This window comes from Rhinoderma darwinii, chromosome 3, assembly GCF_050947455.1.
Source record: "Rhinoderma darwinii isolate aRhiDar2 chromosome 3, aRhiDar2.hap1, whole genome shotgun sequence".
NCBI lineage: Eukaryota > Metazoa > Chordata > Amphibia > Anura > Rhinodermatidae > Rhinoderma > Rhinoderma darwinii.
The window spans coordinates 398,948,054-398,973,356 of record NC_134689.1 but is presented as its reverse complement, the minus strand read 5'-3'; the positions used below and the strand labels follow the sequence as shown (position 1 = coordinate 398,973,356).

The following is a 25,303-nucleotide window of genomic DNA, read 5'->3' as shown; positions in this document are numbered from 1 at the left end:
CTGCTCCCATATGGTCTAGCGGTTAGGATTCCTGGTTCTCACCCAGGTGGCCTGGGTTTGACTCCCGGTATGGGAATGAGCCTCCATTTAGACTTGAACCTGCATTCGATGGTCGAGTGGGTCAGTTTAATGTTTCTGGATGAAAGTGCTTTTGTGGCCAAAAATCTGAATGTGCCTTTTCTTCATTTTGCACAAGATACTATTTTGGCTTTAGGTTTTGAATAATTCCCATCTTTCCCTTATCACTCCAAGTTGTCAAGGAAGTCAGAAGCACCATTGTCCTGTCCGTCAATTTGGCTTTCCTTCATTTTTGATTGATAATGTTTTGGCATTCAATGTAAAAGAGCTGTGGCCTTCAAGTCTGGTGGAAGAAAAAAGCCATGAAAATAGGAAAGAAATGTACCCCATTATAAGTTCAAACTAAGACTGACACACTACCTACTGCACTAGTGAGACCAGACATTTTCACCCCATCGCAACATGGATAAATTAAAGCAAGTAATTACTTTTTACTTTATTTTTTTTTTTTATATTACATACACGAAATCTTATCTGCTCCCATATGGTCTAGCGGTTAGGATTCCTGGTTCTCACCCAGGTGGCCCGGGTTCGACTCCCGGTATGGGAATGAGCCTCCATTTAGACTTGAACCTGCATTCGATGGTTGAGTGGGTGAGTTTAGTGTTTCTGGATGAAAGTGCTTTTGTAGCTAAAAATCTGAATGTGCCTTTTCTTCATTTTGCACAAGATACTATTTTGGCTTTAGGTTTTGAATAATTCCCATCTCTCCCTTATCACTCCAAGTTGTCAAGGAAGTCAGAAGCACCATTGTCCTCTCCGTCAATTTGGCTTTCCTTCATTTTTGATTGATAATGTTTTGGCATTCAATGTAAAAGAGCTGTGGCCTTCAAGTCTGGTGGAAGAGAAAAGCCATGAAAATAGGAAAGAAATGTACCCCATTTGAAGTTCAAACTAAGACTGACACACTACCTACTGCACTAGTGAGACCAGACATTTTCACCCCATCGCAACATGGATAAATTAAAGCAAGTAATTACTTTTTACTTTATTTTTTTTTTTTTTTATATTACATACACAAAACCTTATCTGCTCCCATATGGTCTAGCGGTTAGGATTCCTGGTTCTCACCCAGGTGGCCCGGGTTCGACTCCCGGTATGGGAATGAGCCTCCATTTAGACTTGAACCTGCATTCGATGGTCGAGTGGGTCAGTTTAATGTTTCTGGATGAAAGTGCTTTTGTGGCCAAAAATCTGAATGTGCCTTTTCTTCATTTTGCACATTTTGGCTTTAGGTTTTGAATAATTCCCATCTCTCCCTTATCACTCCAAGTTGTCAAGGAAGTCAGAAGCACGATTGTCCTGTCCGTCAATTTGGCTTTCCTTCATTTTTGATTGATAATGTTTTGGCATTCAATGTAAAAGAGCTGTGGCCTTCAAGTCTGGTGGAAGAAAAAAGCCATGAAAATAGGAAAGAAAAGTACCCCATTTGAAGTTCAAACTAAGACTGACACACTACCTACTGCACTAGCGAGACCAGACATTTTCACCCCATCGCAACATGGATAAATTAAAGAAAGTAATTACTTTTTACTTTATTAATTTTTTTTTTATATTACATACACGAAACCTTATCTGCTCCCATATGGTCTAGCGGTTAGGATTCCTGGTTCTCACCCAAGTGGCCTGGGTTCGACTCCCGGTATGGGAATGAGCCTCCATTTAGACTTGAACCTGCATTCGATGGTCGAGTGGGTCAGTTTAATGTTTCTGGATGAAAGTGCTTTTGTGGCCAAAAATCTGAATGTGCCTTTTCTTCATTTTGCACATTTTGGCTTTAGGTTTTGAATAATTCCCATCTCTCCCTTATCACTCCAAGTTGTCAAGGAAGTCAGAAGCACCATTGTCCTGTCCGTCAATTTGGCTTTCCTTCATTTTTGATTGATAATGTTTTGGCATTCAATGTAAAAGAGCTGTGGCCTTCAAGTCTGGTGGAAGAAAAAAGCCATGAAAATAGGAAAGAAAAGTACCCCATTTGAAGTTCAAACTAAGACTGACACACTACCTACTGCACTAGCGAGACCAGACATTATCACCCCATCGCAACATGGATAAATTAAAGCAAGTAATGACTTTTTACTTTAATAATTTTTTTTTTTATATTACATACACGAAACCTTATCTGCTCCCATATGGTCTAGCGGTTAGGATTCCTGGTTCTCACCCAGGTGGCCCGGGTTCGACTCCCGGTATGGGAATGAGCCTCCATTTAGACTTGAACCTGCATTCGATGGTCGAGTGGGTCAGTTTAATGTTTCTGGATGAAAGTGCTTTTGTAGCTAAAAATCTGAATGTGCCTTTTCTTCATTTTGCACAAGATACTATTTTGGCTTTAGGTTTTGAATAATTCCCATCTCTCCCTTATCACTCCAAGTTGTCAAGGAAGTCAGAAGCACCATTGTCCTCTCCGTCAATTTGGCTTTCCTTCATTTTTGATTGATAATGTTTTGGCATTCAATGTAAAAGAGCTGTGGCCTTCAAGTCTGGTGGAAGAGAAAAGCCATGAAAATAGGAAAGAAATGTACCCCATTTGAAGTTCAAACTAAGACTGACACACTACCTACTGCACTAGTGAGACCAGACATTTTCACCCCATCGCAACATGGATAAATTAAAGCAAGTAATTACTTTTTACTTTATTTTTTTTTTTTTATATATTACATACACAAAACCTTATCTGCTCCCATATGGTCTAGCGGTTAGGATTCCTGGTTCTCACCCAGGTGGCCCGGGTTCGACTCCCGGTATGGGAATGAGCCTCCATTTAGACTTGAACCTGCATTCGATGGTCGAGTGGGTCAGTTTAATGTTTCTGGATGAAAGTGCTTTTGTGGCCAAAAATCTGAATGTGCCTTTTCTTCATTTTGCACATTTTGGCTTTAGGTTTTGAATAATTCCCATCTCTCCCTTATTACTCCAAGTTGTCAAGGAAGTCAGAAGCACCATTGTCCTGTCCGTCAATTTGGCTTTCCTTCATTTTTGATTGATAATGTTTTGGCATTCAATGTAAAAGAGCTGTGGCCTTCAAGTCTGGTGGAAGAAAAAAGCCATGAAAATAGGAAAGAAAAGTACCCCATTTGAAGTTCAAACTAAGACTGACACACTACCTACTGCACTAGCGAGACCAGACATTATCACCCCATCGTAACATGGATAAATTAAAGCAAGTAATGACTTTTTACTTTAATAATTTTTTTTTTTATATTACATACACAAAACCTTATCTGCTCCCATATGGTCTAGCAGTTAGGATTCCTGGTTCTCACCCAGGTGGCCCGGGTTCGACTCCCGGTATGGGAATGAGCCTCCATTTAGACTTGAACCTGCATTCGATGGTCGAGTGGGTCAGTTTAATGTTTCTGGATGAAAGTGCTTTTGTAGCTAAAAATCTGAATGTGCCTTTTCTTCATTTTGCACAAGATACTATTTTGGCTTTAGGTTTTGAATAATTCCCATCTCTCCCTTATCACTCCAAGTTGTCAAGGAAGTCAGAAGCACCATTGTCCTCTCCGTCAATTTGGCTTTCCTTCATTTTTGATTGATAATGTTTTGGCATTCAATGTAAAAGAGCTGTGGCCTTCAAGTCTGGTGGAAGAAAAAAGCCATGAAAATAGGAAAGAAAAGTACCCCATTTGAAGTTCAAACTAAGACTGACACACTACCTACTGCACTAGCGAGACCAGACATTATCACCCCATCGCAACATGGATAAATTAAAGCAAGTAATGACTTTTTACTTTAATAATTTTTTTTTTTTATATTACATACACGAAACCTTATCTGCTCCCATATGGTCTAGCGGTTAGGATTCCTGGTTCTCACCCAGGTGGCCCGGGTTCGACTCCCGGTATGGGAATGAGCCTCCATTTAGACTTGAATCTGCATTCGATGGTCGAGTGGGTCAGTTTAATGTTTCTGGATGAAAGTGCTTTTGTGGCCAAAAATCTGAATGTGCCTTTTCTTCATTTTGCACAAGATACTATTTTGGCTTTAGGTTTTGAATAATTCCCATCTCTCCCTTATCACTCCAAGTTGTCAAGGAAGTCAGAAGCACCATTGTCCTGTCCGTCAATTTGGCTTTCCTTCATTTTTGATTGATAATGTTTTGGCATTCAATGTAAAAGAGCTGTGGCCTTCAAGTCTGGTGGAAGAAAAAAGCCATGAAAATAGGAAAGAAAAGTACCCCATTTGAAGTTCAAACTAAGACTGACACACTACCTACTGCACTAGCGAGACCAGACATTTTCACCCCATCGCAACATGGATAAATTAAAGAAAGTAATGACTTTTTACTTTATTAATTTTTTTTTTATATTACATACACAAAACCTTATCTGCTCCCATATGGTCTAGCGGTTAGGATTCCTGGTTCTCACCCAGGTGGCCCGGGTTCGACTCCCGGTATGGGAATGAGCCTCCATTTAGACTTGAACCTGCATTCGATGGTCGAGTGGGTCAGTTTAATGTTTCTGGATGAAAGTGCTTTTGTGGCCAAAAATCTGAATGTGCCTTTTCTTCATTTTGCACATTTTGGCTTTAGGTTTTGAATAATTCCCATCTCTCCCTTATCACTCCAAGTTGTCAAGGAAGTCAGAAGCACGATTGTCCTGTCCGTCAATTTGGCTTTCCTTCATTTTTGATTGATAATGTTTTGGCATTCAATGTAAAAGAGCTGTGGCCTTCAAGTCTGGTGGAAGAAAAAAGCCATGAAAATAGGAAAGAAAAGTACCCCATTTGAAGTTCAAACTAAGACTGACACACTACCTACTGCACTAGCGAGACCAGACATTTTCACCCCATCGCAACATGGATAAATTAAAGAAAGTAATTACTTTTTACTTTATTAATTTTTTTTTTATATTACATACACGAAACCTTATCTGCTCCCATATGGTCTAGCGGTTAGGATTCCTGGTTCTCACCCAAGTGGCCTGGGTTCGACTCCCGGTATGGGAATGAGCCTCCATTTAGACTTGAACCTGCATTCGATGGTCGAGTGGGTCAGTTTAATGTTTCTGGATGAAAGTGCTTTTGTGGCCAAAAATCTGAATGTGCCTTTTCTTCATTTTGCACATTTTGGCTTTAGGTTTTGAATAATTCCCATCTCTCCCTTATCACTCCAAGTTGTCAAGGAAGTCAGAAGCACCATTGTCCTGTCCGTCAATTTGGCTTTCCTTCATTTTTGATTGATAATGTTTTGGCATTCAATTTAAAAGAGCTGTGGCCTTCAAGTCTGGTGGAAGAAAAAAGCCATGAAAATAGGAAAGAAAAGTACCCCATTTGAAGTTCAAACTAAGACTGACACACTACCTACTGCACTAGCGAGACCAGACATTATCACCCCATCGCAACATGGATAAATTAAAGCAAGTAATGACTTTTTACTTTAATAATTTTTTTTTTTATATTACATACACGAAACCTTATCTGCTCCCATATGGTCTAGCGGTTAGGATTCCTGGTTCTCACCCAGGTGGCCCGGGTTCGACTCCCGGTATGGGAATGAGCCTCCATTTAGACTTGAACCTGCATTCGATGGTCGAGTGGGTCAGTTTAATGTTTCTGGATGAAAGTGCTTTTGTAGCTAAAAATCTGAATGTGCCTTTTCTTCATTTTGCACAAGATACTATTTTGGCTTTAGGTTTTGAATAATTCCCATCTCTCCCTTATCACTCCAAGTTGTCAAGGAAGTCAGAAGCACCATTGTCCTCTCCGTCAATTTGGCTTTCCTTCATTTTTGATTGATAATGTTTTGGCATTCAATGTAAAAGAGCTGTGGCCTTCAAGTCTGGTGGAAGAGAAAAGCCATGAAAATAGGAAAGAAATGTACCCCATTTGAAGTTCAAACTAAGACTGACACACTACCTACTGCACTAGTGAGACCAGACATTTTCACCCCATCGCAACATGGATAAATTAAAGCAAGTAATTACTTTTTACTTTATTTTTTTTTTTTTATATATTACATACACAAAACCTTATCTGCTCCCATATGGTCTAGCGGTTAGGATTCCTGGTTCTCACCCAGGTGGCCCGGGTTCGACTCCCGGTATGGGAATGAGCCTCCATTTAGACTTGAACCTGCATTCGATGGTCGAGTGGGTCAGTTTAATGTTTCTGGATGAAAGTGCTTTTGTGGCCAAAAATCTGAATGTGCCTTTTCTTCATTTTGCACATTTTGGCTTTAGGTTTTGAATAATTCCCATCTCTCCCTTATTACTCCAAGTTGTCAAGGAAGTCAGAAGCACCATTGTCCTGTCCGTCAATTTGGCTTTCCTTCATTTTTGATTGATAATGTTTTGGCATTCAATGTAAAAGAGCTGTGGCCTTCAAGTCTGGTGGAAGAAAAAAGCCATGAAAATAGGAAAGAAAAGTACCCCATTTGAAGTTCAAACTAAGACTGACACACTACCTACTGCACTAGCGAGACCAGACATTATCACCCCATCGTAACATGGATAAATTAAAGCAAGTAATGACTTTTTACTTTAATAATTTTTTTTTTTATATTACATACACAAAACCTTATCTGCTCCCATATGGTCTAGCAGTTAGGATTCCTGGTTCTCACCCAGGTGGCCCGGGTTCGACTCCCGGTATGGGAATGAGCCTCCATTTAGACTTGAACCTGCATTCGATGGTCGAGTGGGTCAGTTTAATGTTTCTGGATGAAAGTGCTTTTGTAGCTAAAAATCTGAATGTGCCTTTTCTTCATTTTGCACAAGATACTATTTTGGCTTTAGGTTTTGAATAATTCCCATCTCTCCCTTATCACTCCAAGTTGTCAAGGAAGTCAGAAGCACCATTGTCCTCTCCGTCAATTTGGCTTTCCTTCATTTTTGATTGATAATGTTTTGGCATTCAATGTAAAAGAGCTGTGGCCTTCAAGTCTGGTGGAAGAAAAAAGCCATGAAAATAGGAAAGAAAAGTACCCCATTTGAAGTTCAAACTAAGACTGACACACTACCTACTGCACTAGCGAGACCAGACATTATCACCCCATCGCAACATGGATAAATTAAAGCAAGTAATGACTTTTTACTTTAATAATTTTTTTTTTTTATATTACATACACGAAACCTTATCTGCTCCCATATGGTCTAGCGGTTAGGATTCCTGGTTCTCACCCAGGTGGCCCGGGTTCGACTCCCGGTATGGGAATGAGCCTCCATTTAGACTTGAATCTGCATTCGATGGTCGAGTGGGTCAGTTTAATGTTTCTGGATGAAAGTGCTTTTGTGGCCAAAAATCTGAATGTGCCTTTTCTTCATTTTGCACAAGATACTATTTTGGCTTTAGGTTTTGAATAATTCCCATCTCTCCCTTATCACTCCAAGTTGTCAAGGAAGTCAGAAGCACCATTGTCCTGTCCGTCAATTTGGCTTTCCTTCATTTTTGATTGATAATGTTTTGGCATTCAATGTAAAAGAGCTGTGGCCTTCAAGTCTGGTGGAAGAAAAAAGCCATGAAAATAGGAAAGAAAAGTACCCCATTTGAAGTTCAAACTAAGACTGACACACTACCTACTGCACTAGCGAGACCAGACATTTTCACCCCATCGCAACATGGATAAATTAAAGAAAGTAATGACTTTTTACTTTATTAATTTTTTTTTTATATTACATACACAAAACCTTATCTGCTCCCATATGGTCTAGCGGTTAGGATTCCTGGTTCTCACCCAGGTGGCCCGGGTTCGACTCCCGGTATGGGAATGAGCCTCCATTTAGACTTGAACCTGCATTCGATGGTTGAGTGGGTCAGTTTAATGTTTCTGGATGAAAGTGCTTTTGTGGCCAAAAATCTGAATGTGCCTTTTCTTCATTTTGCACATTTTGGCTTTAGGTTTTGAATAATTCCCATCTCTCCCTTATCACTCCAAGTTGTCAAGGAAGTCAGAAGCACCATTGTCCTGTCCGTCAATTTGGCTTTCCTTAATTTTTGATTGATAATGTTTTGGCATTCAATGTAAAAGAGCTGTGGCCTTCAAGTCTGGTGGAAGAAAAAAGCCATGAAAATAGGAAAGAAATGTACCCCATTTGAAGTTCAAACTAAGACTGACACACTACCTACTGCACTAGCGAGACCAGACATTATCACCCCATCGCAACATGGATAAATTAAAGCAAGTAATGACTTTTTACTTTAATAATTTTTTTTTTTATATTGCATACACGAAACCTTATCTGCTCCCATATGGTCTAGCGGTTAGGATTCCTGGTTCTCACCCAGGTGGCCCGGGTTCGACTCCCGGTATGGGAATGAGTCTCCATTTAGACTTGAACCTGCATTCGATGGTTGAGTGGGTGAGTTTAATGTTTCTGGATTAAAGTGCTTTTGTAGCTAAAAATCTGAATGTGCCTTTTCTTCATTTTGCACAAGATACTATTTTGGCTTTAGGTTTTGAATAATTCCCATCTCTCCCTTATCACTCCAAGTTGTCAAGGAAGTCAGAAGCACCATTGTCCTGTCCGTCAATTTGGCTTTCCTTCATTTTTGATTGATAATGTTTTGGCATTCAATGTAAAAGAGCTGTGGCCTTCAAGTCTGGTGGAAGAAAAAAGCCATGAAAATAGGAAAGAAAAGTACCCCATTTGAAGTTCAAACTAAGACTGACACACTACCTACTGCACTAGCGAGACCAGACATTATCACCCCATCGCAACATGGATAAATTAAAGCAAGTAATGACTTTTTACTTTAATAATTTTTTTTTTTATATTACATACACGAAACCTTATCTGCTCCCATATGGTCTAGCGGTTAGGATTCCTGGTTCTCACCCAGGTGGCCCGGGTTCGACTCCCGGTATGGGAATGAGTCTCCATTTAGACTTGAACCTGCATTCGATGGTTGAGTGGGTGAGTTTAATGTTTCTGGATTAAAGTGCTTTTGTAGCTAAAAATCTGAATGTGCCTTTTCTTCATTTTGCACAAGATACTATTTTGGCTTTAGGTTTTGAATAATTCCCATCTCTCCCTTATCACTCCAAGTTGTCAAGGAAGTCAGAAGCACCATTGTCCTGTCCGTCAATTTGGCTTTCCTTCATTTTTGATTGATAATGTTTTGGCATTCAATGTAAAAGAGCTGTGGCCTTCAAGTCTGGTGGAAGAAAAAAGCCATGAAAATAGGAAAGAAAAGTACCCCATTTGAAGTTCAAACTAAGACTGACACACTACCTACTGCACTAGCGAGACCAGACATTATCACCCCATCGCAACATGGATAAATTAAAGCAAGTAATGACTTTTTACTTTAATAATTTTTTTTTTTATATTACATACACGAAACCTTATCTGCTCCCATATGGTCTAGCGGTTAGGATTCCTGGTTCTCACCCAGGTGGCCCGGGTTCGACTACCGGTATAGGAATGAGCCTCCATTTAGACTTGAACCTGCATTTGATGGTTGAGTGGTTGAGTGGGTGAGTTTAATGTTTCTTGATGAAAGTGCTTTTGTAGCTAAAAATCTCAATGTGCCTTTTCTTCATTTTGCACAAGATACTATTTTGGCTTTAGGTTTTGAATAATTCCCATCTCTCCCTTATCACTCCAAGTTGTCAAGGAAGTCAGAAGCACCATTGTCCTCTCCGTCAATTTGGCTTTCCTTCATTTTTGATTGATAATGTTTTGGCATTCAATGTAAAAGAGCTGTGGCCTTCAAGTCTGGTGGAAGAGAAAAGCCATGAAAATAGGAAAGAAATGTACCCCATTTGAAGTTCAAACTAAGACTGACACACTACCTACTGCACTAGTGAGACCAGACATTTTCACCCCATCGCAACATGGATAAATTAAAGCAAGTAATTACTTTTTACTTTATTTTTTTTTATATTACATACACAAAACCTTATCTGCTCCCATATGGTCTAGCAGTTAGGATTCCTGGTTCTCACCCAGGTGGCCCGGGTTCGACTCCCGGTATGGGAATGAGCCTCCATTTAGACTTGAACCTGCATTCGATGGTCGAGTGGGTCAGTTAAATGTTTCTGGATGAAAGTGCTTTTGTGGCCAAAAATCTGAATGTGCCTTTTCTTCATTTTGCACATTTTGGCTTTAGGTTTTGAATAATTCCCATCTCTCCCTTATCACTCCAAGTTGTCAAGGAAGTCAGAAGCACCATTGTCCTGTCCGTCAATTTGGCTTTCCTTCATTTTTGATTGATAATGTTTTGGCATTCAATGTAAAAGAGCTGTGGCCTTCAAGTCTGGTGGAAGAAAAAAGCCATGAAAATAGGAAAGAAAAGTACCCCATTTGAAGTTCAAACTAAGACTGACACACTACCTACTGCACTAGTGAGACCAGACATTTTCACCCCATCGCAACATGGATAAATTAAAGCAAGTAATTACTTTTTACTTTATTTTTTTTTTTTTTTTTATATTACATACACGAAACCTTATCTGCTCCCATATGGTCTAGCGGTTAGGATTCCTGGTTCTCACCCAGGTGGCCCGGGTTCGACTACCGGTATGGGAATGAGCCTCCATTTAGACTTGAACCTGCATTAGATGGTTGAGTGGGTCAGTTTAATGTTTCTGGATGAAAGTGCTTTTGTAGCTAAAAATCTGAATGTGCCTTTTCTTCATTTTGCACAAGATACTATTTTGGCTTTAGGTTTTGAATAATTCCCATCTCTCCCTTATCACTCCAAGTTGTCAAGGAAGTCAGAAGCACCATTGTCCTCTCCGTCAATTTGGCTTTCCTTCATTTTTGATTGATAATGTTTTGGCATTCAATGTAAAAGAGCTGTGGCCTTCAAGTCTGGTGGAAGAGAAAAGCCATGAAAATAGGAAAGAAATGTACCCCATTTGAAGTTCAAACTAAGACTGACACACTACCTACTGCACTAGTGAGACCAGACATTTTCACCCCATCGCAACATGGATAAATTAAAGCAAGTAATGACTTTTTACTTTATTTTTTTTTTTTTTTTTATATTACATACACAAAACCTTATCTGCTCCCATATGGTCTAGCGGTTAGGATTCCTGGTTCTCACCCAGGTGGCCTGGGTTCGACTCCCGGTATGGGAATGAGCCTCCATTTAGACTTGAACCTGCATTCGATGGTCGAGTGGGTCAGTTTAATGTTTCTGGATGAAAGTGCTTTTGTGGCCAAAAATCTGAATGTGCCTTTTCTTCATTTTGCACATTTTGGCTTTAGGTTTTGAATAATTCCCATCTCTCCCTTATCACTCCAAGTTGTCAAGGAAGTCAGAAGCACCATTGTCCTGTCCGTCAATTTGGCTTTCCTTCATTTTTGATTGATAATGTTTTGGCATTCAATGTAAAAGAGCTGTGGCCTTCAAGTCTGGTGGAAGAAAAAAGCCATGAAAATAGGAAAGAAAAGTACCCCATTTGAAGTTCAAACTAAGACTGACACACTACCTACTGCACTAGCGAGACCAGACATTTTCACCCCATCACAACATGGATAAATTAAAGCAAGTAATGACTTTTTACTTTATTAATTATTTTTTTTATATTACATACACGAAACCTTATCTGCTCCCATATGGTCTAGCGGTTAGGATTCCTGGTTCTCACCCAGGTGGCCCGGGTTCGACTCCTGGTATGGGAATGAGCCTCCATTTAGACTTGAACCTGCATTAGATGGTTGAGTGGGTCAGTTTAATGTTTCTGGATGAAAGTGCTTTTGTAGCTAAAAATCTGAATGTGCCTTTTCTTCATTTTGCACAAGATACTATTTTGGCTTTAGGTTTTGAATAATTACCATCTCTCCCTTATCACTCCAAGTTGTCAAGGAAGTCAGAAGCACCATTGTCCTGTCCGTCAATTTGGCTTTCCTTCATTTTTGATTGATAATGTTTTGGCATTCAATGTAAAAGAGCTGTGGCCTTCAAGTCTGGTGGAAGAGAAAAGCCATGAAAATAGGAAAGAAATGTACCCCATTTGAAGTTCAAACTAAGACTGACACACTACCTACTGCACTAGTGAGACCAGACATTTTCACCCCATCGCAACATGGATAAATTAAAGCAAGTAATTACTTTTTACTTAATTTTTATTTTTTTTTATATTACATACACAAAACATTATCTGCTCCCATATGGTCTAGCGGTTAGGATTCCTGGTTCTCACCCAGGTGGCCTGGGGTCGACTCCCGGTATGGGAATGAGCCTCCATTTAGACTTGAACCTGCATTCGATGGTCGAGTGGGTCAGTTTAATGTTTCTGGATGAAAGTGCTTTTGTGGCCAAAAATCTGAATGTGCCTTTTCTTCATTTTGCACATTTTGGCTTTAGGTTTTGAATAATTACCATCTCTCCCTTATCACTCCAAGTTGTCAAGGAAGTCAGAAGCACCATTGTCCTCTCCGTCAATTTGGCTTTCCTTCATTTTTGATTGATAATGTTTTGGCATTCAATGTAAAAGAGCTGTGGCCTTCAAGTCTGGTGGAAGAGAAAAGCCATGAAAATAGGAAAGAAATGTACCCCATTTGAAGTTCAAACTAAGACTGACACACTACCTACTGCACTAGTGAGACCAGACATTTTCACCCCATCGCAACATGGATAAATTAAAGCAAGTAATTACTTTTTACTTAATTTTTATTTTTTTTTATATTACATACACAAAACATTATCTGCTCCCATATGGTCTAGCGGTTAGGATTCCTGGTTCTCACCCAGGTGGCCTGGGGTCGACTCCCGGTATGGGAATGAGCCTCCATTTAGACTTGAACCTGCATTCGATGGTCGAGTGGGTCAGTTTAATGTTTTTGGATGAAAGTGCTTTTGTGGCCAAAGATCTGAATGTGCCTTTTCTTCATTTTGCACAAGATACTATTTTGGCTTTAGGTTTTGAATAATTACCATCTCTCCCTTATCACTCCAAGTTGTCAAGGAAGTCAGAAGCACCATTGTCCTGTCCGTCAATTTGGCTTTCCTTCATTTTTGATTGATAATGTTTTGGCATTCAATGTAAAAGAGCTGTGGCCTTCAAGTCTGGTGGAAGAAAAAAGCCATGAAAATAGGAAAGAAAAGTACCCCATTTGAAGTTCAAACTAAGACTGACACACTACCTACTGCACTAGCGAGACCAGACATTTTCACCCCATCGCAACATGGATAAATTAAAGCAAGTAATGACTTTTTACTTTATTAATTTTTTTTTTTATATTACATACATGAAACCTTATCTGCTCCCATATGGTCTAGCGGTTAGGATTCCTGGTTCTCACCCAGGTGGCCTGGGTTTGACTCCCGGTATGGGAATGAGCCTCCATTTAGACTTGAACCTGCATTTGATGGTCTAGTGGGTCAGTTTAATGTTTCTGGATGAAAGTGCTTTTGTGGCTAAAAATCTGAATGTGCCTTTTCTTCATTTTGCACAAGATACTATTTTGGCTTTAGGTTTTGAATTATTACCATCTCTCCCTTATCACTCCAAGTTGTCAAGGAAGTCAGAAGCACCATTGTCCTGTCCGTCAATTTGGCTTTCCTTCATTTTTGATTGATAATGTTTTGGCATTCAATGTAAAAGAGCTGTGGCCTTCAAGTCTGGTGGAAGAAAAAAGCCATGAAAATAGGAAAGAAAAGTACCCCATTTGAAGTTCAAACTAAGACTGACACACTACCTACTGCACTAGCGAGACCAGACATTTTCACCCCATCACAACATGGATAAATTAAAGCAAGTAATGACTTTTTACTTTATTAATTATTTTTTTTATATTACATACACGAAACCTTATCTGCTCCCATATGGTCTAGCGGTTAGGATTCCTGGTTCTCACCCAGGTGGCCCGGGTTCGACTCCCGGTATGGGAATGAGCCTCCATTTAGACTTGAACCTGCATTCGATGGTCGAGTGGGTCAGTTTAATGTTTCTGGATGAAAGTGCTTTTGTGGCCAAAAATCTGAATGTGCCTTTTCTTCATTTTGCACATTTTGGCTTTAGGTTTTGAATAATTCCCATCTCTCCCTTATCACTCCAAGTTGTCAAGGAAGTCAGAAGCACCATTGTCCTGTCCGTCAATTTGGCTTTCCTTCATTTTTGATTGATAATGTTTTGGCATTCAATGTAAAAGAGCTGTGGCCTTCAAGTCTGGTGGAAGAAAAAAGCCATGAAAATAGGAAAGAAAAGTACCCCATTTGAAGTTCAAACTAAGACTGACACACTACCTACTGCACTAGTGAGACCAGACATTTTCACCCCATCGCAACATGGATAAATTAAAGCAAGTAATTACTTTTTACTTTATTTTTTTTTTTTTTTTTATATTACATACACGAAACCTTATCTGCTCCCATATGGTCTAGCGGTTAGGATTCCTGGTTCTCACCCAGGTGGCCCGGGTTCGACTACCGGTATGGGAATGAGCCTCCATTTAGACTTGAACCTGCATTAGATGGTTGAGTGGGTCAGTTTAATGTTTCTGGATGAAAGTGCTTTTGTAGCTAAAAATCTGAATGTGCCTTTTCTTCATTTTGCACAAGATACTATTTTGGCTTTAGGTTTTGAATAATTCCCATCTCTCCCTTATCACTCCAAGTTGTCAAGGAAGTCAGAAGCACCATTGTCCTCTCCGTCAATTTGGCTTTCCTTCATTTTTGATTGATAATGTTTTGGCATTCAATGTAAAAGAGCTGTGGCCTTCAAGTCTGGTGGAAGAGAAAAGCCATGAAAATAGGAAAGAAATGTACCCCATTTGAAGTTCAAACTAAGACTGACACACTACCTACTGCACTAGTGAGACCAGACATTTTCACCCCATCGCAACATGGATAAATTAAAGCAAGTAATGACTTTTTACTTTATTTTTTTTTTTTTTTTTATATTACATACACAAAACCTTATCTGCTCCCATATGGTCTAGCGGTTAGGATTCCTGGTTCTCACCCAGGTGGCCTGGGTTCGACTCCCGGTATGGGAATGAGCCTCCATTTAGACTTGAACCTGCATTCGATGGTCGAGTGGGTCAGTTTAATGTTTCTGGATGAAAGTGCTTTTGTGGCCAAAAATCTGAATGTGCCTTTTCTTCATTTTGCACATTTTGGCTTTAGGTTTTGAATAATTCCCATCTCTCCCTTATCACTCCAAGTTGTCAAGGAAGTCAGAAGCACCATTGTCCTGTCCGTCAATTTGGCTTTCCTTCATTTTTGATTGATAATGTTTTGGCATTCAATGTAAAAGAGCTGTGGCCTTCAAGTCTGGTGGAAGAAAAAAGCCATGAAAATAGGAAAGAAAAGTACCCCATTTGAAGTTCAAACTAAGACTGACACACTACCTACTGCACTAGCGAGACCAGACATTTTCACCCCATCACAACATGGATAAATTAAAGCAAGTAATGACTTTTTACTTTATTAATTATTTTTTTTATATTACATACACGAAACCTTATCTGCTCCCATATGGTCTAGCGGTTAGGATTCCTGGTTCTCACCCAGGTGGCCCGGGTTTGACTCCTGGTATGGGAATGAGCCTCCATTTAGACTTGAACCTGCATTAGATGGTTGAGTGGGTCAGTTTAATGTTTCTGGATGAAAGTGCTTTTGTAGCTAAAAATCTGAATGTGCCTTTTCTTCATTTTGCACAAGATACTATTTTGGCTTTAGGTTTTGAATAATTACCATCTCTCCCTTATCACTCCAAGTTGTCAAGGAAGTCAGAAGCACCATTGTCCTCTCCGTCAATTTGGCTTTCCTTCATTTTTGATTGATAATGTTTTGGCATTCAATGTAAAAGAGCTGTGGCCTTCAAGTCTGGTGGAAGAGAAAAGCCATGAAAATAGGAAAGAAATGTACCCCATTTGAAGTTCAAACTAAGACTGACACACTACCTACTGCACTAGTGAGACCAGACATTTTCACCCCATCGCAACATGGATAAATTAAAGCAAGTAATTACTTTTTACTTAATTTTTATTTTTTTTTATATTACATACACAAAACTTTATCTGCTCCCATATGGTCTAGCGGTTAGGATTCCTGGTTCTCACCCAGGTGGCCTGGGGTCGACTCCCGGTATGGGAATGAGCCTCCATTTAGACTTGAACCTGCATTCGATGGTCGAGTGGGTCAGTTTAATGTTTTTGGATGAAAGTGCTTTTGTGGCCAAAGATCTGAATGTGCCTTTTCTTCATTTTGCACAAGATACTATTTTGGCTTTAGGTTTTGAATAATTACCATCTCTCCCTTATCACTCCAAGTTGTCAAGGAAGTCAGAAGCACCATTGTCCTGTCCGTCAATTTGGCTTTCCTTCATTTTTGATTGATAATGTTTTGGCATTCAATGTAAAAGAGCTGTGGCCTTCAAGTCTGGTGGAAGAAAAAAGCCATGAAAATAGGAAAGAAAAGTACCCCATTTGAAGTTCAAACTAAGACTGACACACTACCTACTGCACTAGCGAGACCAGACATTTTCACCCCATCGCAACATGGATAAATTAAAGCAAGTAATGACTTTTTACTTTATTAATTTTTTTTTTTATATTACATACATGAAACCTTATCTGCTCCCATATGGTCTAGCGGTTAGGATTCCTGGTTCTCACCCAGGTGGCCTGGGTTTGACTCCCGGTATGGGAATGAGCCTCCATTTAGACTTGAACCTGCATTTGATGGTCTAGTGGGTCAGTTTAATGTTTCTGGATGAAAGTGCTTTTGTGGCTAAAAATCTGAATGTGCCTTTTCTTCATTTTGCACAAGATACTATTTTGGCTTTAGGTTTTGAATTATTACCATCTCTCCCTTATCACTCCAAGTTGTCAAGGAAGTCAGAAGCACCATTGTCCTGTCCGTCAATTTGGCTTTCCTTCATTTTTGATTGATAATGTTTTGGCATTCAATGTAAAAGAGCTGTGGCCTTCAAGTCTGGTGGAAGAAAAAAGCCATGAAAATAGGAAAGAAAAGTACCCCATTTGAAGTTCAAACTAAGACTGACACACTACCTACTGCACTAGCGAGACCAGACATTTTCACCCCATCGCAACATGGATAAATTAAAGCAAGTAATGACTTTTTACTTTATTAATTTTTTTTTTTATATTACATACATGAAACCTTATCTGCTCCCATATGGTCTAGCGGTTAGGATTCCTGGTTTTCACCCAGGTGGCCTGGGTTTGACTCCCGGTATGGGAATGAGCCTCCATTTAGACTTGAACCTGCATTCGATGGTCTATTGGGTCAGTTTAATGTTTCTGGATGAAAGTGCTTTTGTGGCTAAAAATCTGAATGTGCCTTTTCTTCATTTTGCACAAGATACTATTTTGGCTTTAGGTTTTGAATTATTACCATCTCTCCCTTATCACTCCAAGTTGTCAAGGAAGTCAGAAGCACCATTGTCCTGTCCGTCAATTTGGCTTTCCTTCATTTTTGACTGATAATGTTTTGGCATTCAATGTAAAAGAGCTGTGGCCTTCAAGTCTGGTGGAAGAAAAAAGCCATGAAAATAGGAAAGAAAAGTACCCAATTTGAAGTTCAAACTAAGACTGACACACTATCTACTGCACTAGCGAGACCAGACATTTTTACCCCATCGCAACATGGATAAATTAAAGCAAGTAATGACTTTTTATTTTGTTCTTTTATTTATTTTTATATTACTTACTCTAAACCTTATCTGCTCACATATGGTCTAGTGGTTAGGATTCCTGGTTCTCACCCAGGTGGCCCGGGTTTGACTCCCGGTATGGGAATGAGCCTCCATTTAGACTTGAACCTGCATTCGATGGTCGAGTGGGTCAGTTTAATGTTTTTGGATGAAAGTGCTTTTGTGGCCAAAGATCTGAATGTGCCTTTTCTTCATTTTGCACAAGATACTATTTTGGCTTTAGGTTTTGAATAATTACCATCTCTCCCTTATCACTCCAAGTTGTCAAGGAAGTCAGAAGCACCATTGTCCTGTCCGTCAATTTGGCTTTCCTTCATTTTTGATTGATAATGTTTTGGCATTCAATGTAAAAGAGCTGTGGCCTTCAAGTCTGGTGGAAGAAAAAAGCCATGAAAATAGGAAAGAAAAGTACCCCATTTGAAGTTCAAACTAAGACTGACACACTATCTACTGCACTAGCGAGACCAGACATTTTCACCCCATCGCAACATGGATAAATTAAAGCAAGTAATGACTTTTTACTTTATTAATTTTTTTTTTTATATTACATACACAAAACCTTATCTGCTCCCATATGGTCTAGCGGTTAGGATTCCTGGTTCTCACCCAGGTGGCCTGGGTTTGACTCCCGGTATGGGAATGAGCCTCCATTTAGACTTGAACCTGCATTCGATGGTCTAGTGGGTCAGTTTAATGTTTCTGGATGAAAGTGCTTTTGTGGCTAAAAATCTGAATGTGCCTTTTCTTCATTTTGCACAAGATACTATTTTGGCTTTAGGTTTTGAATAATTCCCATCTCTCCCTTATCACTCCAAGTTGTCAAGGAAGTCAGAAGCACCATTGTCCTGTCCGTCAATTTGGCTTTCCTTCATTTTTGACTGATAATGTTTTGGCATTCAATGTAAAAGAGCTGTGGCCTTCAAGTCTGGTGGAAGAAAAAAGCCATGAAAATAGGAAAGAAAAGTACCCAATTTGAAGTTCAAACTAAGACTGACACACTACCTACTGCACTAGCGAGACCAGACATTTTTACCCCATCGCAACATGGATAAATTAAAGCAAGTAATGACTTTTTATTTTGTTCTTTTATTTATTTTTATATTACTTACTCTAAACCTTATCTGCTCCCATATGGTCTAGCGGTTAGGATTCCTGGTTCTCACCCAGGTGGCCCGGGTTTGACTCCCGGTATGGGAATGAGCCTCCATTTAGACTTGAACCTGCATCTATGGTCGAGTGGGTCAGTTTAATGTTTCTGGATGAAAGTGCTTTTGTGGCTAAAAATCTGAATGTGCCTTTTCTTCATTTTGCACAAGATACTATTTTGGCTTTAGGTTTTGAATAATTACCATCTCTCCCTTATCACTCCAAGTTGTCAAGGAAGTCAGAAGCACCATTGTCCTGTCCGTCAATTTGGCTTTCCTTCATTTTTGACTGATAATGTTTTGGCATTCAATGTAAAAGAGCTGTGGCCTTCAAGTCTGGTGGAAGAGAAAAGCCATGAAAATAGGAAAGAAAAGTACCTCATGTGAAGTTCAAACTAAGACTGACACACTACCTACTGCACTAGTGAGACCAGACATTTTCACCCCATCGCAACATGGATAAATTAAAGCAAGTAATTACTTTTTATTTTGTTCTTTTATTTATTTTTATATTACTTACTCTAAACCTTATCTGCTCCCATATGGTCTAGCGGTTAGGATTCCTGGTTCTCACCCAGGTGGCCCGGGTTCGACTCCCGGTATGGGAATGAGCCTCCATTTAGGCTTGAACCTGTATTCGATGGTCGAGTGGGTCAGTTTAATGTTTGTGGCTAAAAATCTGAATGTGCCTTTTCTTCATTTTGCACAAGATACTATTTTGGCTTTAGGTTTTGAATAATTCCCATCTCTCCCTTATCACTCCAAGTTGTCAAGGAAGTCAGAAGCACCATTGTCCTCTCCGTCAATTTGGCTTTCCTTCATTTTTGACTGATAATGTTTTGGCATTCATTGTAAAAGAGCTGTGGCCTTCAAGTCTGGTGGAAGAAAAAAGCCATGAAAATAGGAAAGAAATGTACCCCATTTGAAGTTCAAACTAAGACTGACACACTACCTACTGCACTAGTGAGACCAGACATTTTCACCCCATCGCAACATGGATAAATTAAAGCAAGTAATTACTTTTTACTTTATTATTATTTTTTTTTACATTACATACACAAAACCTTATCTGCTCCCATATGGTCTAGCGGTTAGGATTCCTGGTTCTCACCCAGGTGGCCCAGGTTCAACTCCCGGTATGGGAATGAGCCTCCATTTAGACTTGAACCTGCATTCGATGGTCGAGTGGGTCAGTTTAATGTTTCTTGATGAAAGTACTTTTGTGGCCAAAAATCTGAATGTGCCTATTTTCTTCATTTTGCACAAGATACTATTTTGGCTTTAGGTTTTGAATAATTACCATCTCTCCCTTATCAATCCAAGTTGTCAAGGAAGTCAGAAGCACCATTGTCCTCTCCGTCAATTTGGCTTTCCTTCATTTTTGATTGATAATGTTTTGGCATTCAATGTAAAAGAGCTGTGGCCTTCAAGTCTGGTGGAAGAAAAAAGCCACCAACAATACCGATAACTAATGTCACCAATTTATCCTCCACCTCGTTAACTCCAGAGCAGAATGAAGTACTAACACTAGGTCTCAACTTCGCTCCCAAAAAAAACTTCAACCTTTTCAATACAATATTAGATATTAATAAATTCATTCGCAATCTAACTGTAAAAAAACATTTTCTTCAATGCGAAATTAGTCCTGATAATACTCCTGCAGAGACACTATCTACAATCACGTCTGTAGAAGAGACAAGATTAGAAATAGCTCTAGCATCCACACCAGCAGAATTTACATTTCAAGAACTTTCAACTATGGTAAGCCTAGACCATCTACGTAGTGAAACTTCCAACCAAACAGTCACGACAGCTCACAAATTTACAACATCAAATCCGAAATTCTATCCCACCAGCTCACGCACGGATTTAATGGATCGATTCCAAACTGTCATAGAAAAAGAACTGCATAATCTTGCCGACAGCCTCAAAAACCAACGTCCTAAAACGAATATGTCAACCAAACTTAATCAAGCAGTAAAATCATTACACGACAATAAAGATTTAATTATAAAAATGTCAGACAAAGGTGGCAACGTCACGGTGATGAATAAGAAAGATTACGAACAATCAATCATCAACATGTTATCTGACGAAACCACCTATAAAATCCTGGCTAGAAATCCGGTCGATGCAATCAAACATCAGATGAAAAAATTACTTGATGATGGGCAACAAGGAGGTTTCATTACCCAGAAACAAAAAGTTTTCATTTACATCGAACAACCTATTACTCCTATAATCCATGCGCTTCCAAAGATCCACAAACAAACAGTGCCTCCACCAATGAGACCAATTGTCTCTGGTATCGGATCAATCCTTGAAAGGCTGTCAGAATGGCTGGATACATTATTACAGCCTCTAGCACAAAAAACACCTGGCTTTTTAAAGGACACAAAACATGTTCTCAATTTATTACACAATAAATGCTGGGAAAAGAATTTTACCTGGCTCACATGTGATGTTGTATCACTATACACATCAATCCCACATGAAATAGCCTATACTGCTCTTGATTACCATCTGTCGAAACATAGTACTTATGAAAAAAAAATTCAATCTTTTATTCTAGAAGTACTTATGTTCCTGTTAACTAATAACTATTTCCAATTTGATACTAAATATTATTTACAACTTAAAGGCGTGTCAATGGGGGCCAAGTTTTCCCCATCAGTAGCCAACTTGGTGATGTCATGGTGGGAACAATTCGACATTTTTTCTTCCGACAATACATACAGCAACTGCATAGAATGGTACGGCAGATATATCGATGACATTTTGATTATCTGGAAAGGGAACACTGACATCATCCCTAAATTCGTGGAAGCTCTCAATGACAACCAGTGCAACCTCAAATTCACTTACCATCATGATACCTCACACATCATATTCCTAGATTTGGAATTAAAAGGTGATAAAGGCCAAGTCATATCCACCAAAACCCATCGAAAACCTACAGCTTCAAATAACATACTCCATGCGGAAAGTGACCATACAAAACATACCATCAAAGCCATACCTCTGGGTGAAATGCATCGTGCAAAAAGAAACTGTACCTCCCAGAACCAATTTGAGATAGAACAAAAACAAATAAGTACTAGACTCCAAGAAAGAGGCTACCCAAAATGGTCACTAAGCAGAGCCCGCAATATCATGACTAAGAAACCCAGAAGCCAACTTCTTGGTCACCACAAAATCCCTGATAAAAGACAAGAACCACAACCTGTTGTTAACCAACCCACACTGATTTTACAACAAAGTAACCAATTCACAAAAATCAAAAATATAGTTAACAACTACTTACCCATTCTCATGGAAGATGACACCTTGCGTACAATCTTGTCTGGAGGCTGTAGAATAGTGGCAAAAAAAGCCCCTTCCTTAGGCAATACTCTATCTCCATCTCTGTTTACATCTAACAAAAACACAAAAACAACGTGGTTGGAAACCAAAGGCTTCTACAGATGTGGCCACCATCCTTGCAAAGTCTGTTCTTACGCATATCCAACTAAAAACGTCAGCAATTCTACACAAACAGACACTTTCAACATTCAGAGTTACATCAATTGTAATTCTGTTTCAGTTATCTACCTAATCGAGTGTACAGAATGCCACTTAAAATATGTAGGCTGCACAAATCGGAAATTTAAGATAAGAATCTTAGAACATCTCAGCTACATAAGAAATGCAAACATTCTCAACATATTTAATGCGTCTAAACATTTCATTTCTCACCACAATAGAAATACCAAAACCTTTCGTTAAACACATTTGAGAGAAGTCTATTGGATTTATAGGTTAAATACAAGATACCCAGAAGGTCTGAATTTAAAGAAAGAACTAATGTACCTCTATTAATCCATCAATAATAATAAAAATAATAACAATAAAAAAACAGCATCTCAACATAATGCATATGTTCTGAGAGTGCATAGCACATACTAGGTTACCATGTTCCAAGTTTCTTCAAGGTATACATATAATCCCATTTATATGTTACAAAATTCCCATTATGTACATGCATAATATTTGTTAATTGCTATGTACATAGTAACCCTCACATCACTCAGCCCTTGTTGTTTTAACAATGTACGTTTCCCCACCCCACTAGTCAAAGTTGCGGTCCTACCTACACTTCTCCACATCTTATCCTCGCCATTACAAAAAGCGCCCTGCCTAAATATTATTAAATTATCGGTTATCATACATATGTCACAAAAATACACAAAAATACACAAAAAACAAAAAATAAAAAATAATAAAAAATAAAAAATATAATAAACAAATGACAAATATAGAATAACATATGACATATATGGGACAATAGCTGTATATAATAAACCTCAAAGTCAAAGAGACTAAATTAATTTTTTGGACAAATTACATCTATTAACAGCAACACAACTCTTTTGATTTTTTTAAACCAGTGTCAATACGCAACATCTCATTATCACTATTGATATAAGACTCATTTTTGATATAAGTACTGACCAGCAGCAAAGAACGCCTACGATTCGTCTTCGTCCAACAAAATCGGCACGGAAGTATGATCAAGCTGGCTACTGTCTCCCACTTCATACTTCAAAACGAGTCCTGGAACGCAAAAAATCCAATAATTTTACAAACACGCAATTTGATACGATTTTTACATTGCATAGAAGTTTTATTAATGAAATACAAAGCAGAATTTTGAATAAATCCTGTATACAAAAGCACACTAAACAATACCAAGTCACGGTTACCTGACACTCATTTCCGGTGCTTGCATTCCAAAGGTAGTCATGACCATGACACGCAATCACCACCAAAAATCAGCTGTCCCACCAACGAAGTATAAATCTGACAGCGCGCTCATTTTGAAACCTACCACAGCCAAGTTTAAGGACGCGGCAGTCGTCCGAAACGCGTAGGCCTAGAGGATACCACCCCTCCACTTCTTACACACCCAGGACCCAATACAACTGGACTTTCCTTTTAATCTAAACCAATTAAACTTGGAAAATATTTTTCCATTTTAACGCTACTCAGCGCTGGATCCTACCTCCCTTCCTTTTCTCTTATTCAACTCCTTGTTGTATCAGTCAATATCCATGAGGGTAAGTTAATTACTGAGCTTTTTGTCAAAACAACGGATAGGAATAATCTGTTAACGTTTAATAGTAATCATCCACGCTCTATGTTAAAAAGTCTCCCTACCAGTCAATACATTCGTGCTAAACGTATTACTAGTGTAGTAAGTAAATTGGATGATACCCTTCTTAATATGCAAAACAAATTTCTTCACAGGGGTTACCCGATATCGTCCGTTAAACGTCAGAGGACTAAGGTGGAATCAATTGAGAGGGATACATTGTTAAAAACTAGAACGCGAGGGTCATTGCCTGCACGTATACCCTTTGTTACCACATTTGTGGAGAACAGTAATAGTATAAATAGTATTATACTTAAACATTGGCCCATGCTGAGATACAGCTTATCCCATATCCCTGAAATCCAAAATAATCCCCTCTTTTCATACCACAGGTCACCTAACCTACAAGATAGATTAGTACACTCTGACATAGGTCCTGGCAGAATACACAGACAAACCTACTTTACAAAGAGCCACATAGGTTGTTATCCCTGCCTCAATTGTGTTAATTGTTCGTTAATACAAAAGGGTCCAAAATTTATCGATCCTCACTCCAAACAATCTTATGACATAAGATTTTATTTGAATTGCATATCTGACCATGTCGTATATATATTGGAGTGTCCTTGTCACTTGTACGTTGGAGAAACTTCTCTTGAATTTAAAATACGGTTAAACCAACACCGTTATACCATCCGGAAAAAACGGTTGGATCTCCCAGTATCCTAGCACTACACAGAGGCAGGACATACGGAGAGAGAAATGCGGGTTTATCTAATTGATCACATACCAATTCCACGTAGGGGAGGTAATCGTATAAAAATGCTTAAATATAAAGAACTACAGTGGATAGAGAGACTACAGACATTGCGACCTAACGGTCTCAATGTTGACTTTGTCACACATGGTGTAATCTAGAAACTTGCTTGCCCACAGGGAGGGGTGCGTTGGTCATACACCCTCTGTGTATTTGAATCAGTGTATTGAATATGAATATAATATCTTGTAACTTACAATATTGTGTATCTCTTTCAGATCACTTATAAAGAATTTTTCAAGTACCTACCATGTTTACTATGGATCCATGTGCCGACACGTAAAAATATGTTTAGAAGTATTTTTATTCTTCATTGACAACACCATATGCGCCAATTTTTTTCTACATTTGTTATCTAAACATCATTTTCAAAAGTATGCAGAATAAAGAAATCTTTTATTTTGAAGCTTATAAGTAATTGTTCTTGTCATTGTACACACAGTGCGTTAAATTAGCGTTTTTGTACAAATATGGACGGATTGTTCATTTGTGTTCACACAATATCTTTTTCATATTGATCTAATAATAAGATGTCTTTTATCGTCTTA

At 38.9% G+C, this 25,303-nt stretch overlaps 37 non-coding genes across 37 annotated transcripts; all 37 read left to right on the top strand.

Moving 5' to 3' along the window:
• Nucleotides 1–4: 4 nt before the first annotated feature.
• Nucleotides 5–76, top strand: TRNAE-CUC (transfer RNA glutamic acid (anticodon CUC)). Its single transcript has one exon. It is a non-coding gene; the product is annotated as a tRNA-Glu (tRNA).
• A 480-nt stretch (nt 77–556) lies between these two features.
• TRNAE-CUC (transfer RNA glutamic acid (anticodon CUC)) lies at nt 557–628 on the top strand. The gene has a single exon. It is a non-coding gene; the product is annotated as a tRNA-Glu (tRNA).
• A 483-nt stretch (nt 629–1,111) lies between these two features.
• TRNAE-CUC (transfer RNA glutamic acid (anticodon CUC)) lies at nt 1,112–1,183 on the top strand. The gene has a single exon. It is a non-coding gene; the product is annotated as a tRNA-Glu (tRNA).
• A 474-nt stretch (nt 1,184–1,657) lies between these two features.
• On the top strand, nt 1,658–1,729 carry TRNAE-CUC (transfer RNA glutamic acid (anticodon CUC)). Its single transcript has one exon. It is a non-coding gene; the product is annotated as a tRNA-Glu (tRNA).
• A 475-nt stretch (nt 1,730–2,204) lies between these two features.
• Nucleotides 2,205–2,276, top strand: TRNAE-CUC (transfer RNA glutamic acid (anticodon CUC)). The gene has a single exon. It is a non-coding gene; the product is annotated as a tRNA-Glu (tRNA).
• A 483-nt stretch (nt 2,277–2,759) lies between these two features.
• Nucleotides 2,760–2,831, top strand: TRNAE-CUC (transfer RNA glutamic acid (anticodon CUC)). The gene has a single exon. It is a non-coding gene; the product is annotated as a tRNA-Glu (tRNA).
• A 475-nt stretch (nt 2,832–3,306) lies between these two features.
• TRNAE-CUC (transfer RNA glutamic acid (anticodon CUC)) lies at nt 3,307–3,378 on the top strand. Its single transcript has one exon. It is a non-coding gene; the product is annotated as a tRNA-Glu (tRNA).
• A 484-nt stretch (nt 3,379–3,862) lies between these two features.
• Nucleotides 3,863–3,934, top strand: TRNAE-CUC (transfer RNA glutamic acid (anticodon CUC)). The gene has a single exon. It is a non-coding gene; the product is annotated as a tRNA-Glu (tRNA).
• Nucleotides 3,935–4,416: 482 nt separating this feature from the next.
• Nucleotides 4,417–4,488, top strand: TRNAE-CUC (transfer RNA glutamic acid (anticodon CUC)). The gene has a single exon. It is a non-coding gene; the product is annotated as a tRNA-Glu (tRNA).
• Nucleotides 4,489–4,962: 474 nt separating this feature from the next.
• Nucleotides 4,963–5,034, top strand: TRNAE-CUC (transfer RNA glutamic acid (anticodon CUC)). Its single transcript has one exon. It is a non-coding gene; the product is annotated as a tRNA-Glu (tRNA).
• A 475-nt stretch (nt 5,035–5,509) lies between these two features.
• Nucleotides 5,510–5,581, top strand: TRNAE-CUC (transfer RNA glutamic acid (anticodon CUC)). The gene has a single exon. It is a non-coding gene; the product is annotated as a tRNA-Glu (tRNA).
• A 483-nt stretch (nt 5,582–6,064) lies between these two features.
• Nucleotides 6,065–6,136, top strand: TRNAE-CUC (transfer RNA glutamic acid (anticodon CUC)). Its single transcript has one exon. It is a non-coding gene; the product is annotated as a tRNA-Glu (tRNA).
• Nucleotides 6,137–6,611: 475 nt separating this feature from the next.
• On the top strand, nt 6,612–6,683 carry TRNAE-CUC (transfer RNA glutamic acid (anticodon CUC)). Its single transcript has one exon. It is a non-coding gene; the product is annotated as a tRNA-Glu (tRNA).
• Nucleotides 6,684–7,167: 484 nt separating this feature from the next.
• Nucleotides 7,168–7,239, top strand: TRNAE-CUC (transfer RNA glutamic acid (anticodon CUC)). The gene has a single exon. It is a non-coding gene; the product is annotated as a tRNA-Glu (tRNA).
• Nucleotides 7,240–7,721: 482 nt separating this feature from the next.
• Nucleotides 7,722–7,793, top strand: TRNAE-CUC (transfer RNA glutamic acid (anticodon CUC)). Its single transcript has one exon. It is a non-coding gene; the product is annotated as a tRNA-Glu (tRNA).
• A 475-nt stretch (nt 7,794–8,268) lies between these two features.
• TRNAE-CUC (transfer RNA glutamic acid (anticodon CUC)) lies at nt 8,269–8,340 on the top strand. Its single transcript has one exon. It is a non-coding gene; the product is annotated as a tRNA-Glu (tRNA).
• Nucleotides 8,341–8,823: 483 nt separating this feature from the next.
• Nucleotides 8,824–8,895, top strand: TRNAE-CUC (transfer RNA glutamic acid (anticodon CUC)). The gene has a single exon. It is a non-coding gene; the product is annotated as a tRNA-Glu (tRNA).
• Nucleotides 8,896–9,378: 483 nt separating this feature from the next.
• TRNAE-CUC (transfer RNA glutamic acid (anticodon CUC)) lies at nt 9,379–9,450 on the top strand. Its single transcript has one exon. It is a non-coding gene; the product is annotated as a tRNA-Glu (tRNA).
• A 485-nt stretch (nt 9,451–9,935) lies between these two features.
• On the top strand, nt 9,936–10,007 carry TRNAE-CUC (transfer RNA glutamic acid (anticodon CUC)). Its single transcript has one exon. It is a non-coding gene; the product is annotated as a tRNA-Glu (tRNA).
• A 477-nt stretch (nt 10,008–10,484) lies between these two features.
• TRNAE-CUC (transfer RNA glutamic acid (anticodon CUC)) lies at nt 10,485–10,556 on the top strand. Its single transcript has one exon. It is a non-coding gene; the product is annotated as a tRNA-Glu (tRNA).
• A 485-nt stretch (nt 10,557–11,041) lies between these two features.
• Nucleotides 11,042–11,113, top strand: TRNAE-CUC (transfer RNA glutamic acid (anticodon CUC)). Its single transcript has one exon. It is a non-coding gene; the product is annotated as a tRNA-Glu (tRNA).
• Nucleotides 11,114–11,588: 475 nt separating this feature from the next.
• TRNAE-CUC (transfer RNA glutamic acid (anticodon CUC)) lies at nt 11,589–11,660 on the top strand. The gene has a single exon. It is a non-coding gene; the product is annotated as a tRNA-Glu (tRNA).
• A 483-nt stretch (nt 11,661–12,143) lies between these two features.
• On the top strand, nt 12,144–12,215 carry TRNAE-CUC (transfer RNA glutamic acid (anticodon CUC)). Its single transcript has one exon. It is a non-coding gene; the product is annotated as a tRNA-Glu (tRNA).
• A 475-nt stretch (nt 12,216–12,690) lies between these two features.
• TRNAE-CUC (transfer RNA glutamic acid (anticodon CUC)) lies at nt 12,691–12,762 on the top strand. The gene has a single exon. It is a non-coding gene; the product is annotated as a tRNA-Glu (tRNA).
• Nucleotides 12,763–13,245: 483 nt separating this feature from the next.
• On the top strand, nt 13,246–13,317 carry TRNAE-CUC (transfer RNA glutamic acid (anticodon CUC)). The gene has a single exon. It is a non-coding gene; the product is annotated as a tRNA-Glu (tRNA).
• A 483-nt stretch (nt 13,318–13,800) lies between these two features.
• TRNAE-CUC (transfer RNA glutamic acid (anticodon CUC)) lies at nt 13,801–13,872 on the top strand. The gene has a single exon. It is a non-coding gene; the product is annotated as a tRNA-Glu (tRNA).
• A 477-nt stretch (nt 13,873–14,349) lies between these two features.
• TRNAE-CUC (transfer RNA glutamic acid (anticodon CUC)) lies at nt 14,350–14,421 on the top strand. Its single transcript has one exon. It is a non-coding gene; the product is annotated as a tRNA-Glu (tRNA).
• Nucleotides 14,422–14,906: 485 nt separating this feature from the next.
• On the top strand, nt 14,907–14,978 carry TRNAE-CUC (transfer RNA glutamic acid (anticodon CUC)). The gene has a single exon. It is a non-coding gene; the product is annotated as a tRNA-Glu (tRNA).
• A 475-nt stretch (nt 14,979–15,453) lies between these two features.
• TRNAE-CUC (transfer RNA glutamic acid (anticodon CUC)) lies at nt 15,454–15,525 on the top strand. The gene has a single exon. It is a non-coding gene; the product is annotated as a tRNA-Glu (tRNA).
• A 483-nt stretch (nt 15,526–16,008) lies between these two features.
• Nucleotides 16,009–16,080, top strand: TRNAE-CUC (transfer RNA glutamic acid (anticodon CUC)). The gene has a single exon. It is a non-coding gene; the product is annotated as a tRNA-Glu (tRNA).
• Nucleotides 16,081–16,563: 483 nt separating this feature from the next.
• On the top strand, nt 16,564–16,635 carry TRNAE-CUC (transfer RNA glutamic acid (anticodon CUC)). The gene has a single exon. It is a non-coding gene; the product is annotated as a tRNA-Glu (tRNA).
• A 483-nt stretch (nt 16,636–17,118) lies between these two features.
• Nucleotides 17,119–17,190, top strand: TRNAE-UUC (transfer RNA glutamic acid (anticodon UUC)). The gene has a single exon. It is a non-coding gene; the product is annotated as a tRNA-Glu (tRNA).
• Nucleotides 17,191–17,675: 485 nt separating this feature from the next.
• On the top strand, nt 17,676–17,747 carry TRNAE-CUC (transfer RNA glutamic acid (anticodon CUC)). The gene has a single exon. It is a non-coding gene; the product is annotated as a tRNA-Glu (tRNA).
• Nucleotides 17,748–18,230: 483 nt separating this feature from the next.
• On the top strand, nt 18,231–18,302 carry TRNAE-CUC (transfer RNA glutamic acid (anticodon CUC)). The gene has a single exon. It is a non-coding gene; the product is annotated as a tRNA-Glu (tRNA).
• Nucleotides 18,303–18,787: 485 nt separating this feature from the next.
• TRNAE-CUC (transfer RNA glutamic acid (anticodon CUC)) lies at nt 18,788–18,859 on the top strand. Its single transcript has one exon. It is a non-coding gene; the product is annotated as a tRNA-Glu (tRNA).
• A 484-nt stretch (nt 18,860–19,343) lies between these two features.
• Nucleotides 19,344–19,415, top strand: TRNAE-CUC (transfer RNA glutamic acid (anticodon CUC)). The gene has a single exon. It is a non-coding gene; the product is annotated as a tRNA-Glu (tRNA).
• A 465-nt stretch (nt 19,416–19,880) lies between these two features.
• Nucleotides 19,881–19,952, top strand: TRNAE-CUC (transfer RNA glutamic acid (anticodon CUC)). The gene has a single exon. It is a non-coding gene; the product is annotated as a tRNA-Glu (tRNA).
• Nucleotides 19,953–25,303: the final 5,351 nt, after the last annotated feature.